Here is a 15,292-nt window from a genome sequence, read left to right as displayed (position 1 = left end):
AGTTTTTAATAGCTGACTAGTACTCCATTGTATAAATGTACCACATTTTCTGTATCTGTTCCTCTGTTGAGGGACATCTGGGTTCCTTCCAGCTTTTGGCTATTATAAGTAAGGCTGCTATGAACATAGTGGAGCATGTGTCCTTCTTATAAGTTGGAACACCTTCTAGGTATATGCCCAGGACAGGTATTGCTGGATCTTCCAGTAGTACTATGCCCAATTTTCTGAAGGAACCACCAGACTGACTTCCAGAGTGGTTTGAACAAGTTTGCAATCCCACCAGCAATGGAGGAGTATTCCTCTTTCTCCACATCCTTGCCAGCATCTGCTGTCACCTGAATTTTGATCTTAGCCATTCTGACTGGTGTGAGGTGGAATCTCAGGGTTGTTTTGATTTGCATTTCCCTGATGATTAAGGATGTTGAACATTTTTTCAGGTGCTTCTCAGCCATTCGGTATTCCTCAGTTGAGAATTCTTTGTTTAGCTCTGTACCCCATTTTTAATGGGCTTATTTCTGGAGTCCAGCTTCTTTAGTTCTTTGTATATATTGGATATTAGTCCCCTATCAGATTTAAAATTGGTAAAAATCCCTTTGGGATAGCATTGAAAATGTAAACGAGGAAAATACCTAATTAAAAAAAAAAGAAATTAAAAAAAAAAAAAAAGATTGGTAAAAATCCTTTCCCAATCTGTTGGTAGCCTTTTTGTCTTATTGACAGTGTCTTTTGCCTACAGAAGCTTTGCAATTTCTTGAGGTCCCATTTGTCAATTCTTGATCTTACAGCACAAGCCATTGCTGTTCTGTTTAGGAATTTTTCCCCTGTGCCCATATCTTTAAGGCTTTCCCCCACTTTCTCTTCTATAAGTTTCAGTGTCTCTGGTTTTATGTGGAGTTCCTTGATCCACTTAGTCTTTAGCTTTGTACAAGGAGATAAGAATGGTCTTGGTTTCTGTTAGTAAGATTTTTATGTTTGCCTTTCGCCATCTGGTAATCTCTGGTGTTAGATGTTTTAGCTGTCTCTGGCTGGAGCTTAATCCTCCTGTGATTCTGTTAGCCTCTGTCAGCACTCCTGGGAGTCCAACTCTCTCCTGAGTCCAGTGGTCAGAGCACTCTCTGCAGGCAAGCTTTCCTCTGGCAGGGAAGGTGCACAGAGGTCTGGAGCTCAGCTCTGCCTCCTGGCTGAAGATGAAGGCCTGAAGGGACCCTGTCCAAGAAGCTGTGTTGCTTCTGTGGCCTGAGCACTCTCCTGTGCAGACTGGTCTCTGAGAGACCCGGGATACAAGATGGTGCTCTCACCTGAGTTCCAGGGTCAAAGCCCTCTCTGAAGGCCAACTTTCCTCGGGCAGGGAATGTGCACAGAGTCAAAACAATTTTAAAGAACAGAAATTACAACTCTAAATAAGATGCCATCATTCAAATGCCAGGCGACAATTCTTATAATTCCATCTTCTTGGTTTTCTAAGAAGCTTCATCTTTAATCCAGACCAGTGATCCTAGGATCCTGGGCATGCTAGGGTGCCTGTGGCGTGGAGAGTCCTCTGGGGACCGTGGGACCGCCACTGAGTTTGTGCCCAAGGTGGCCCAGGGCTGGTGCCGACTGGAACCTAAGTAAGATTTTTTAAAGTCAATTTGACCTCTCAAAAGGCCTTTTTAATTATAAATGCACATAAAGTTTGAAAGTAAAAGCATGGACGAGTATTCACCACACTCACATCAATCATTAGAAAGCCTTGATTATTCCTTACTGTCAAGATACCTATGGCTCTCTGCATTATTCTCTTGTTGTGGGATGAGATCTGCCTGTCTCCATCCCAAGGATTAAGTTATAGCCTGCACAGCTATGCTCACCTTTTCTACACGCATGAGGTCCTCATGCTTTATATAAATAAGCAAGTGCTTTTACCCACTAAGCCATCTCCCCACTCCCCACTTCTCTGAGTCTTATTTAAGTATAATGCCCAACAAATGTCAGTGTTTAAGACTTGCCTATCACTTGGGTTTATTCAACAATTTATTTACAGCATCTAAGTTTATTGAAATCTGTTCCGCTGTTGACAGGCAACAAACAGATGGAGTTTAGGACTGGCAAATTCAAACCATCGAGCTCACAAATCGAGAGAATGGACTCACTCTAAGAACAGACTGCACTGTTGAAGATAAAATGAATGGCTAACCTTTACACACCAGCATTTTACTGCTGGGAAGTTCTAAACACTGATGAAAACAGTTGGCTGTCCATCTGGCAAAGGTATTTAAAGTGAACTTAAATGCTGACTGCTATTTTGGAGTACTAATTTCTTTCTATAGATGTCCACTCCAGTCTCTATGCAGAGACATAAATAACAACAACAGAATCTCAGACATCTTGTCATTGAAATCTCTTTAACCTAAAAGTTACCACTTGAATCACTTTAACACTGAAACAGGGAGTAGGTTGTAAGTAATGTCAGCCATTTATGATGACTTCAGACTATAAAAATGCCAGCTGTTAGGGTGTAAGATATATATGACTGCATTTAACAAGTTTTTCTTTATGCACAATGATCTTAGACTTTTAACGAAGTATTGTAATCAATAGTAAAATGCCTGACCAAAGCTATTAGCTTTAGCATTAGAAGGCTAAGAGGTAATACTATCCCAATTATATCATAGCTGCTAAGATGGCATGGAAGCAATTAACCTAGAAATATGGTTAAATTACTTAAGTGTTACCTTGAATAAGCCAGGAAGCTGGCATATAAATTTCCAGTATTAAAATTGTAGTGGACTGGCTTAGCGCATCGATAGCTGGTTGGTAAGTCATTTGGGCTATTTCATTTTACCCTCTAAATGCACAAGGTTTTGCCCATTTATAGGTTTACAGTCCAAAAGGGTTAGATCAAAGTGGTGTAATTTCTTCTGCAGCTACAAGGTTTCCCTGTAGAGTCTCTGCCCAGAGGCTAAATATAAGGACAGCAAGGCAGGTAAGGCCTCCATCAAACCTTCCATCTGTCTCCCCAGACTCACTTGTAGTTGGGTCAGATCCTTACAACAGGGTTCTTCACAAAGGAAAGGAAGCAGGAGTGATAAACTTCTTGGTATGATTTACAAACATTTCATCAAGGAGTGGACTTGCTTTGCCTTCCCATTCCCAATCTGTGGTAATACGTCATGGTGTGACATGGTGTGATGTCATGGTGTGACTACCAGCTCGAAACAGCTTGGGGGTCAGAAAGGTCCTGATTCTAAAAGAAACACAAGAGAATTGCCTGGGATACCATGGGCATTGTTTTCCTGCGACAGCCTTTTCATTGTTGTTAGGAAGCCACTAGGATTTCAAGGTTCATTTGTTATTGCAGCAAAGCCTGCTGGATCTTGACTAATGCAAAGCTAACAAAAAAAAAAAAAAAAAAAAAAAAGTCTTTGTGCTTTGACTGTATTGTAGCAGACAGTGCTTTTATGACTACTATATCCGTGAGAGATTTGGATTATAAAGGAGAACATTGCTTGATATTCAACCAACAAGAGAGCTCAAATGTATGAGTAATTTCATCCACTTTCAAAATTTTAGAATAATATAACCTTGCATTTGTGTGGCACTTTTAGCTTTTTTTTTTTTTATGTCATAATGCTTTCAGGTACACAGTTTTACAATGGTTCTAGAATATTTTTAAGGGCATAAAATCCCAACTTTACTACTGAACAAAGCCTGTAGCAGCAGGATTTTAAGTGCAGTGTCCAGTAACCCAGCCAGTCAGCAAGGAGATGAAACAGGCTGCTGCCTTTGGTCCCCCTCTAATGAAGAAATGCTCCAAGCCTCCAGCCTTGTTGCAGATTTTTACAGGCTTCGCTTTTAATAACCTTTCTCCATTGCACTCCTGACTTATTACCTTCCTGGCTCCCAGCACTCTTATTTATATGCAGTCTCGCTCCAGCCTCACATCTCCATGTTTATGCTGCGTTTACTGTGTTGTCTCCTAACTAGAGTCCATTATCTGCTGAAACAAGAAGGATGTTCAGGAATAAAACACATCTTGCCTGTGGCTGCCAGGGGAGTGGAGCCCATCATGGGGGGCAAAGATGGATCTCTGCTGCCAGGAGTAACCTGCTGCTTTCATGTGTATATCACCTTTGATGAAGATCGGACTCCAAGCTGAGTAGATTCTAGAAGGCTGAAAGCAGAGCACACAACTTCACCCCGGGATCCACATCTGCAATGCCTCCCTTTACAGTCACATTTCTGACCAGGAGCCAGGTCATCTGCATTCAGAGCCCCAAACAGGCTGCCTGTCCGGAGCTTGCATTTGTAGTTAATTTAGCTTAGACAGAAGAAAGAACTTATAAAAGAGGCTAGAAATTTCCTGACCTAAATTGGCTACTAAGGATAGTTAAATATTGCTAAATGTCAGGTTCAAAGCCTGCCATCACTCGTGCCTGGATACATCATCTGGCACCTTTCCAATAAAAAGATGAAGGCTACAGGAAGCCTGGGAAGAGAGTCTGGCTACTGGGGAGTCATACTTCCCAAGAGTCACAAGACACATGGGGACCCTCCCTCATCCCTCTGTCAGCTACTGTGGCTGTTACAAAAAGAGCAAAATGGAAGTATAGTATCACGTCTATGGGCTTTGGAGTAGAGTCAGACACCCATATTTTCAAAATCCGAATTGACACTTAATAGGTAGGTGACCTGGTCCAAGACATGTGACTGCTCCATGAGTTGTTTTTTCTCATACTTACAATAGAGAGGAATAACTACCTTTAATGACCGACTAAAGATTAAGCTTTGAGCACAAAATGTGTGCACACACATATAACGCATGGTATGGCAGAAGGCCTGGCTAATGACTGGCCCTTGGTAATAAAGTGACTTTATGCTTGCTCTGATCTGTCTCCCACCTTCCCTACAAAGGAAGCCGTGTTGTACCTAAAATCCCTAAAATCAAATGGGACTCTTTTATATAAAGAAAAGTCCAACCCAACATATTTCCCCAATATATATTCATTGAATTAAATTGCACAAAATCGTTTCTAGAACTTTACATCCACAGGCAACTTGCTTGGTTTGCTTCACTGCTTTCCGTATTCCTTTAAAAATTAAGTGTGGCTCATTCCTGCCTCAAGCTTCTGGGTATTTTAGCTGTACTTATGAGGTGTTTATAACTTTTTTGTGTATGAAGAATTTGGTATTCGTTCATGTATTTTCCCATGGATATATAAATAACAATACCATAGTGCAATATTTTTTAAAAAAATCAAGCTCAAAACTGATCTTTTATCTATATGCCACACTTGTTAGACTGTTTTTTCTAGAAAAAGTAGAAGACAGTAACAAGAAAGGTTAGAGTTATAGCTCTATATGGAGGAGGGTGATCCTTTAATACAGAGGAGTATCAGTGTCATGTTATCTAAATCTGTCATAGGATTTTAAGATTGGAAGGGAGCTTAGAGGTCATCTAGTTCCCCCTCCCCACCCCAGGCAAAGTCTGCCAGCTTCTATCAGGGAACCTCAGAACAGCTCTGGCTCCCCAGGGGCTGGCATCAGCCCCAGCCTACAATGCCAGGTCCTGGGGCTACAGATGCCCACAGTTAAGGAGGCAGAGGGGAGGGACTAATAGGCCTATGCAGATAGTAGTGACCACTACATACCAAGAGTCCTGTCCAATCCACTTTATTCCATACAAAATAAGCAGCAGTTTGTAGATCATGGAGGCAGATACATTTTGGAGAAACTGTAAACATGTATACACACCTGAAGACTTAGATGCAGCTGTGCAGGCAGCAAAAAAGCAACATTTGGTTCATAGACAACCTTTAATTCATGGAGGTCACAGAGTACTTTCTTAAAAAAAAAGGAAGAAGAAGAAGACCATCTGCTTCAGTTATTAACTCGACTGCATGAACTGCACAGTTCCTTTGTGAAGACACATCTGAAGGCATGCATTTGTGGTGCCTCCTTGACATCCTTGGGAGATGTAGGGATGTAGGTGGATGTAGCATTAAATCCTGCAGATTGAAGTGGTAAAAGCCTTGATCCAGGCAATGACCCAGTGAGCACAAGAGTCCTTTCCTGCTATGGCTCAAACTCAGTCCCACTCTCCACAAGGCTCAGTTTGGGCAATGGCTGGTCCCTGACCTGTATGCCTAAAAAGTCTATTTACATTTTAAATCACTGTTGTGTCATAAGGGCAAGCTTTGATAACTGCAAAGTACTCAACTTCAGACTTTCCCCCTCTGCACTGAACAGTAAGTAGTTTACTTTTCAGTCAGCATGATTTTTTGAAGCTTTTATTCCACACCATCACTGTGTTAAGAAAGCTGTCAAGTTTTGGAATTTCATGGAGAAATGTGAAGTGGCCTTTGTGAGCTCCAGAGGAAACCTCAGAGGCCTGACATTCTGAATGTGATGGCTCTATTTACATATATATTGTCCTTCCAGGGAGAGGTTGCGGGCTTGGATTTGGGATTACTGTATATAGCAAGCTTTAGTTGACAGGCAGGGCTTGCCCGCCTTGTAAGTATGCATGCATTCCGTCCCTCCCAATCTAATTCATTCATTCTTTCCCTTCCTTCTCCCCTCCCTCCCAATCTCATCCATTCATTCTTTCCTTTCTTCCCTCTCTCCCTCTCATTCATTCATTCTTTCCTTTTTCTAAGCCTCCCTCTCTTGATCATTCATTCATTCATTCATTCATTCCAAAAGAATGTATGACTTTCCCTTCAAGGTTGGGTTCCAATCCTATCATTACAGAAGATATCAGGAGTGAACCACAAAGCACTCAGATAGAGAGAGCCTAGATGCATAGATAGGAAATATGGATTCCTAACAAATTGGATTTCCCCCAAACAAAAAACCAACTTAGAATCAAGTAAAGAAACTGCATGTATTATTTTCTGTGGTTCTTTAGGCCTAAACTATAAGAAGTCAGCAACTTTTTAGAATGCTCTCAAGAAAACCCACCTTGGTGGATTTCTGAGTTCAAGGCCAGCCTGGTCTATAGAGTGAGTTCCAGTATAGCCAGGGCTACACAGAGAAACCCTTTCTCAATAAAAAAAAAAAAGAAAAAGAAAGAAGGAAAGAAAGAAGGAAGGAAGGAAGGAAGAAAGGAAGGAAGGAAGGAAGGAAGGAAGGAAGGAGAGGGAGGGAGGGAGGGAGGGAGAGAGAGAAGGAGGAGGAGGAGGAGAAGAAGGAGAAGGAGAAGGGAAGAGGAAGAAGAAGAGGAGGAGGAGGAAGAGGAGGAGGAAGAGGAGGAGGAAGAGGAGGAGGAGGAGGAGGAGGAGGGAAGGAAGGGAAAGGAAAGAAGGAAAGTAAAGGAGTAAAGGGAAGGGAAGGGAATTGAAGGGAAGGAAAAGGAAAAGGAAAAGGAAAAGGAAAAGGAAAAGGAAAAGGAAAAGGAAAAGGAAAAGGAAAGCCACCTGCCAGCCTTTATTTGAATGTTAGATGTAGCCTGCGTTCTTTGCCTCCCTTCTCTTTGGTTTGAGTATTCTGGATTTGGCTTCACCTTATAATATTCTACCATATTTGTATGGGGCAGTTGTGCTAATCTTTACATTTATGTATGACGTCGATTGTTTGGTGTGACAAGAAAAAAGGAAAGTCTTGTCCTCCATGTGGACAAAAATATATGAATCATGACTATTGAAAACTAAACAGGGAAAAGGTATAAACAAGGGAGAGAAAGAAGATATTCCAAGTACAGGAAGTAGCATCTACACAGAATTTGGGTGACAGGTACTTTCTCCTCCTCATGCTCTGGGATTCCTCCTCCCTAAGATAAATCTTTTCCTCGGAGTTAAGGCTTTGGGCTATATCCCCAGTGACAATGCTGACAATAAATACATGTTGCTTTCCTTTTGTGAAAGATAAAACCATGGCAACTTATAGGAACACAAACTGGAATCTAGATAATTTGTTTGTAAAATAGGTATGAAATAGATACAAAAACCCCAACCCTGATATGAGAAAGAGACTCTAGGGTAAGAGTGACCAAGCCAGTGGTGTGCTCAGGATTTTATAGCACAGACAGAAAAGTCTGTACCCATGGTCGTGGGTAATAAATAGGAAATGTGAGGTGCCTTAGGAGAGCAGTGGTCAGAGGGGTAATAGCAAACGAATTAGATGATTTGACAGGCAAGACAAGAGAGAGGCTGTTAGGTATCCCAGGAAGAAGATACACTGTTAGGCAACACAAGGAGCCACAAGTGAGGTGTAAATCATGCAACAATGAGAATTATAAAGTACAAATTAGGGATGAGTAGGAAAGGATTAGAGCCAGATGCTAGAGGACTAGGCTATGCTTAGCTTTTAGTAGACAATAGGGAGTCATTGAGGTTTCTTGAGGAAGCCAGTGACTTAAGGCAAATCTATCAGATTACTAACTCTATTGGTATGTAAGGAGCAGAGAGACCAAGATATCCTGGTAAGTCACCACTGTCAGTGCACGATATAATGGGAGCAGGATGGGATCTGGCATTGACATGGAGAAGAGGAACAAAGATGGAAAGATGGTTGGTGTTGGCGATTCATACTATGCATGTAGTGCTCAATTAAAGTGTGTAAAGGTATGGGGTCTATGGAAAGATCCTGAGATATAGCAAGGAAATGAGTGTTTTTGACACTGCTTACTACACTAAGCAATTTGAAACAGTCCGGGAGAGGTATGGTTGTACAGAAAATGTAAACAGTACTCACAAGCCACACACACAAAGACCTGGGTGCATGGCTACCAAAACTACCTTGAAAGGCACTTGGCACCCACCTTCCTTTTCCTGAACCTAAACAGTTATCTCTTTTCCTCCACATGCCCCAAAGCAAATCTATTGTGTTCTCAGAAGACCATAGGATGCTGGGTTATGGGTGGTTCATTCAGAGCAGCCAGGCAAGCACGAGATGAAATACTAACTTATCTCAAACCTGAACCTGAACAGGACAACATCATTTCTCAACTCCACAGGATTACCTAGGAAAACAGACAGGGGATGTTTTAGATCAGGATGGAAGGTAGTAGCATAGAACTACTTGAAGCCATATCTGTACCTGGTCCTTCCTGGTACTTCTTATGGATATCTGGAGTCCTACTGATAACCTCAGAGGGAGAAAGTGATGCCTAAAATCTGTTATCTAGGAAGATGCTCTAAAAAACCCAATATATCTATAAACATGTTGGTGGTGTTCTTTCTATAACTGTCCATTTGTTCTTTCTAGGGGCATAACTTCCTTGAATAGTGACTAACATGTTCAGGCAGCCAGATCAAGACTTTGGGTGGTCCTATCCCTTTACTCTGATTTTACCCCATACATAGGGAATCTGAGCAGGCCTGTTCTTGCCCTAAATTGTAGTGGCAGTAGGATGTAGCTTTCATGCAAAGAGCTAGTCTGCTGGAGATCTAGATCCATGTGGTATCTTCCTAGATGCTTGCAAGATATGCAGCTTTATTGACCTCATAATGATTCATTAAAAATATTCTGAAATCAATGAGCCTGAGGATGCAAATAATCAAATAATAGGGAGGGCTTTATAAGTGCTTCTTTGCTCTGTGCTTCAAGTGATCTTGAGACATTGGCCTTGAATGATTTTTCAATCCCCCCAGCAGGAGTTTCTTCAGGATCTTGTTATAAGTAAACGGTGTCCTCTTTGAAGGCAAGCATGCAACCAAAGCTTACACAGGTATCATCAGGAGCCATAAGTTCTTGAATTCTTGTTCTTGCCTGTGTGTGAATGCCTGTGAACACTGATGTATGTCCATATACACACACGTGTGTGTGTGCATGCACATTAATGCACATCTATGTGGAGGATAGAACATCCTCAGCTGTCATTCGGTGGGCCCCTCCCACCTTGATTTTTAAAACAGAGTCTCTCACTATTTCTGGAGCTTACTGGTTTGGATAGATTGGCTGAGAGTGAGTGCCATGTATCTGCACAGATCTATCTTTTCAGTGCTGGGATTGTAAACACATGCTCCAATATCTGCCCTTCCCTTATGTGCATGCTGGGGCTCCAACTCAGTTCCTCAGACTTGCAAGGCATCCATTTTAACAACTGGCCCATATCCCCAAACTGATTGTCGGCTCTTTTCTGAAGATCCTACTAGGGCTTTGTCTTGTTTTAATTTAGCCAGCTCAAATAAGAGACTATATTTGTTTGCTTAGTTAGGAGTGACTCTTGTCACAATTAAGTCAGATCCAATCATTCTGAGATGCTGAGGTCTAAAATTGACAAGAAACTATGGCATATTTTACATATGATGCAGTGGATGAGCCAAAGAAGCTTTGAAACCTCTTAATAATGATCTACTTGAGTTACCTTCAACACAACAAGTCATTATTGCTATTAAATTAGTGCTTACTATGTGCATTGTACTAATCTGAGTACCAGGAAATAAAAAGACTGTCTACAGCAAATCTTTGTTTTCAAGATGAAGGCAAACATGCAGAAATTTAACATCATGCAAGGAAAGCAGACAGTGATGCAATAGCAGAGGGGGAGTGGAGTTTGAAGTAATATTAAAACATATTATCAGATATCAAATAAGATACATACTGTGTCACAGTGTAAACCACTGCTGTCCTAAATGCTTTAGATATGGCTGTGCAATTTCATCTTTTAACCCAATAAATTAGGTGCAATAATCTTCTTTCTAAAGATCAGAAAGCGTAGGCTCATGGTCATTATGTCCCTCATCCAAGTTATTTTTATGTTCTAGCTCCAAATAGCATGCTCATACTGACCGAACCATTTAGGTCCATACCTGATCAGCTGTAAATGGTATAGAATGTTCAGGTTGAGATGGCTCAGTGGCTAAGAGCACTGACTGCTCTTCCAAAGGTTGTGAGTTCAAATCCCAGCAACCACGTGATGGCTCACAACCATCTGTAATGAGATCTGATGCCCTCTTCTGAGGTGTCTGAAGATAGCTACAGTGTACTTACATATAATAATAAATAAATCTTTTTTTAATTAGGTATTTTCCTTGTTTACATTTTCAATGCTATCCCAAAGGTCCCCCATACCCACCCACCCCCAATCCCCTACCCACCCACTCCCCCTTTTTGGCCCTTGCGTTCCCCTGTACTGGGGCATATAAAGTTTGCAAGTCCAATGGGCCTCTCTTTGCAGTGATGGCCGACTAGGCCATCTTTTAATACATATTATTTTTTTTAAAAAAAGTGTTCAGATTATTATGTGTACACTTTTTAAAAAAAATATATGTATTAAAAGATGGCCTAGTCAGCCATCACTGCAAAGAAAGGCCCAAGATCTGCAACCCTATCGGAGGAACAACATTATGAACTAACCAGTACCCCAGAGCTCTTGACTGTAGCTGCATATGTATCAAAAGATGACCTAGTCGGCCATCACTGGAAAGAGAGGCCCATTGGTCAGGCAAACGTTATATGCCCCAGTACAGGGGAATGCCAGGGCCAAAAAATGGGAATGGGTGGGTAGGGGAGTGGGGGGGGGGACTTTTGGGTTAGCATTGGAAATGTAATTGAAGAAAATACGTAATAAAAAAAAAGTGTTCAGGTTGGCTTCATATAGAAACAAAATACATCTTGAGAATTAAGCTAAGATCTACCTGTGCAGGAAGCAGGAGATCACACATTCTAAGGAGGGTGCATGATATAATGACACTAGTTCTGAAGGCAGTCATATTCATGGAGAATAGATTAACCCTATGATTAATGTATAGTCCCTAGAGGCAAGCTCTCCAGACAGATCCTAGCACTGCCACGTTCTCATTCTGTAACAAAGAAAATTTCTCTCACCTTTCTATAGTCCTGGGTTCTTACTGCACAGTGGTCATAAAAAAATAATGCATAATAGTAGCTTGGTAAATATTTATAAACCACTTAAAATAGCCCCTGCCTAATAGTGTCATATGAGGCTGTACAAGTGAGTCTGTAAGTTTAAGAGAATTAAGAGGCAGAGCTGGCTAAAAGGCTAAATGACATTCAGTTGCTTTACAGAATATACCTGTCATCCCCTCCAAGAACCATTTCCTTGGCCTCTCTGTATAATCTTTGCTGGAGGATGGAGTCAGAGGACAGCCTCTGGTCAAGTTGCATTAGAAACCATACCCAGTGCGATTGACATGAAAATAACCACACTTACATGCTGCCTGAATGGACAAAGCACTCTTGGGTTTAGTCAGTCATTTAGAAAAGAAAAGGGGTAAAGAGGAAAGGGGGAGTGCAGTCAGATGGCTCCCAATAGAACTAGCTGCAATGAAAGCCTGTGGCAAGATCAGGAAGGAGGTACAGTGCAGATGTGGCTCTCTGGGAGTGAGGGAATGAGTCCAGAGGGTCAGGCGCCTTCACTAGTTCATTAGCCTTATCTAAGTTTCAAAGAGAGAGTCCCAAATCCCACCAGGTGACTCACTACTTGGAACAAAACTTGACACATTAACATCCTAGTTTCCCAAAAGGATCCTGGAAGCCCTGTAGTTACACTGATGGAAGTGATTTATACCTAGGTGAGTGCTGCCAAGGCCCTGGCTGGGAAAGCAGCTAGGCAAGGGAATAATTAAGAATGCAATGGCTTTCTGGATTCTCCAGTCTCTCAATTAAGTTAGGATGCACATTAAGAGTCTTGGCCCCCCAGCTGTGCGCCTGGCTAACCTGTCTGCCACCAGGTACCTATGGGTTGTGGATTTCATCTGTTACTACCAGAGTCTTTGCTCTTGGGAGCCCAGCAGGCTTTGCAAAGTTCACCAGAGACCCCTCTCTCCAAACTCACTGTCTTCAACCTGAGGAGATCTGAAACTAAAGCTGTTCCACTTTTTGTGGGAGGATTTACTTATGGGATGAATCGAAATATCCTACTGAGATAAGAAGAAAACAAAACAAAACAAAACACAACTCATACTCTACATCAAGAAATAACACCTACATTTTAAAAAAATGGCCTCCGTCATGGGAACATCATGAGTGAGGTTTGCTCATAGACTTCCTGCTCTCCTCACAGATGCCGTCATAGCCCAGAGGTGTTAGAGAGAGCACATATCAGAGGCGGGCTCTCTGCAAATGGACTGACCACAGCTTGCACCCAGGGCTCTATGAAATTAGAAAATTAAACTTTGAATGCTCCTGAGTTTTCTATCACAGGGTGCCTTCAATTTAGAGGTCAAAGAGCTCTTATTTCCAACTTCCAAGTCCAGCAGTGTATTAATCTGTTCAAGCTAATTACCAGAACAAATCAGCCTTAATTTTCTGATTTAATATGGTGAAAGTTTCTTTCTTACTCTTATCTGAGTCCCATGTGGCTACTTGCTAGGGGCCTCTGCTCCACACTGTCAGTAAAGATCCAAACTCCACATACATAGTGGATCCGATAATCTCCAAAGGTCCCAGCATTTTATATTTGTTCATCCTTTTCTACTACTAGAAAATAAGAAAAAAAAAATGAAGGTTTTATGAGCTGAGACTGGACTACACATGCCTCTCTCATTTGTTTTCTATTGTCACATGATCCTTTCTATAGATAGACTACATGTTCAGAGAAAGAACGAAAAGTAATGGAGTCTATATCTGTGATTGTGAGGAAATGGGATTAATAGGACCACAATTGTGGAAGCTTCACAGAGATAGTAAAGTCTGTGTTCCCAGAGGATAGATGTCCATGCAAACTCCCCCATCTCTCAAGTTGGAAGTAACCTCGAGGTCTTTTCAGTTCCTATCTCACTGTTCAGCAAAACACAGAGCTAAGTGCACAGTAATTGCCTAGAAAACAGTTGGTGGTTGATCTTAAATGGGATCTACAGAAAACCTTAGTGGACAGGGAGGCTCAGGGTGGAAGCTGAATCCAACATCCAGAGCTGGAATGATGCCTCCTGAGTGGATGCAGAGGGATGTACAAAGGGTACCTATAGCTCTAATGAGTAGAGAAAAAGAGAATATAAGAATGTGCCCAGGGCATTGTAACTATTGTGTATTGCAAGTATCAGCTGTATAATACACATGTCTGGAGGACATTTTTTTGAAAATCATATGCATTTGACAGTTACATCATTAGCATTCGCTAAGCAAGACATCCTTTAACTAAATAATCTGGAATGCACATAACTACTTATTGAAATTTAGTTCAATGTTGCTTTCTTTATATACTGTTAAATGGTCTCTCATTCTGCTATAAAAAATATTATAGCATCCTTCATGACAAATCTGTTTGTTGCCATTTTCAATGGTATATCTAGGCTAGAGACTTCTACCTGCCATGGCCTTCGGAGCTCATGCCATGCATTCCCATTTTCCCCAGGAAAAATCTAGCTAACGACAGGAACAACGATATGTTTTATTTCTAGGGCCCCAGTAGAGGATAAAAGGTAGAATATTACAGATGGAAGAGGCCATGGCTACTGAGACTCTCCAAGCAGAGACTACTGCTCCCTTACATTACAGCAAGTAATAATAGGGGGCAGCCATGGCACCACCTTCTTCTAGAAGTTTCTCTTTTGAGACTCCAGCCCTTGCAGCAACATATATGCTAACCATCAAGGACTATCAGCTGAAGTAGCAAAGATTTTTGTCATTCAAACCACAGAAAGGCACAGTTCTGGAGGATGCAGAGGCCAAGGTCAAGGCACGAGCAGGGTTGACTTCTACTGACGCTCTTCTTTCTGCTGTCTCATAGCCCCCATCTTGTTCCTTGTGTAGCATCTTCAGAACGAGAGCTAAGAACACTCTGGTGTCTCCTGTCTTACACAGGTCCTTAAAAACTAGGACCCATCCTTATGTTCCTATTTAATCTTATTACCTCATTTAAAACTGTTGTTTTCAAACATCAGTTGGGAATTCGGCCTTCAAAGCATGGATGTAGGGAGACATAACCTAACTTAGATCAGTCCTTGACTTCAGAGGAATGTTCTCATGCAACTGTGTAGAGAACTGTGGGCTGGCCCCTGCTAAGCAAGTCTACTCCTTTATCAAGGGCTGGTCAGAAACTGAGACCTGCACGCTGCCTCTCAGCTGTCATCTCCAGCTTGGTCCCTCTGTCCCCCTTGTCCCTGTTGTAACCCTAGCCCTTTGCCTGTGCCAAATCAGTCTTTTGTGGTAAGCCAAAGGTAACCATTCAGAATAGCTTTGGTGCCAGCTTACACCGTCAGTTTTTAGCTTTGTCAAGGCTCTAACTCTAGAAAAGAGGTTGAGAGCACCAAGGTCAGCCTGCTTCCTGAGTAAAGGCACATTTTATCTTTCTCTTCTCCCTTACCTCCCCTTGCCCCTTTCTCCTTTTCATGTTAGACCCATTCCTCCATTCTCATAGACCCTCTATCTTCATGCCAAATGCATAATATGTTAAATATATATGTGC

At 41.7% G+C, this 15,292-nt stretch overlaps 1 long non-coding RNA gene across 1 annotated transcript in view; it reads right to left on the bottom strand.

The window, feature by feature from the left end:
• The window catches only part of Gm9548, a 244,998-nt gene that overhangs the window by 113,138 nt on the left and 116,568 nt on the right, over nucleotides 1-15,292 (bottom strand). The gene's annotated exons all lie outside the window — the stretch shown is intronic.

Source organism: Mus musculus, chromosome 12 (genome assembly GCF_000001635.26).
Source record: "Mus musculus strain C57BL/6J chromosome 12, GRCm38.p6 C57BL/6J".
NCBI lineage: Eukaryota > Metazoa > Chordata > Mammalia > Rodentia > Muridae > Mus > Mus musculus.
This window is presented reverse-complemented; position numbering and strand designations above follow the sequence as displayed.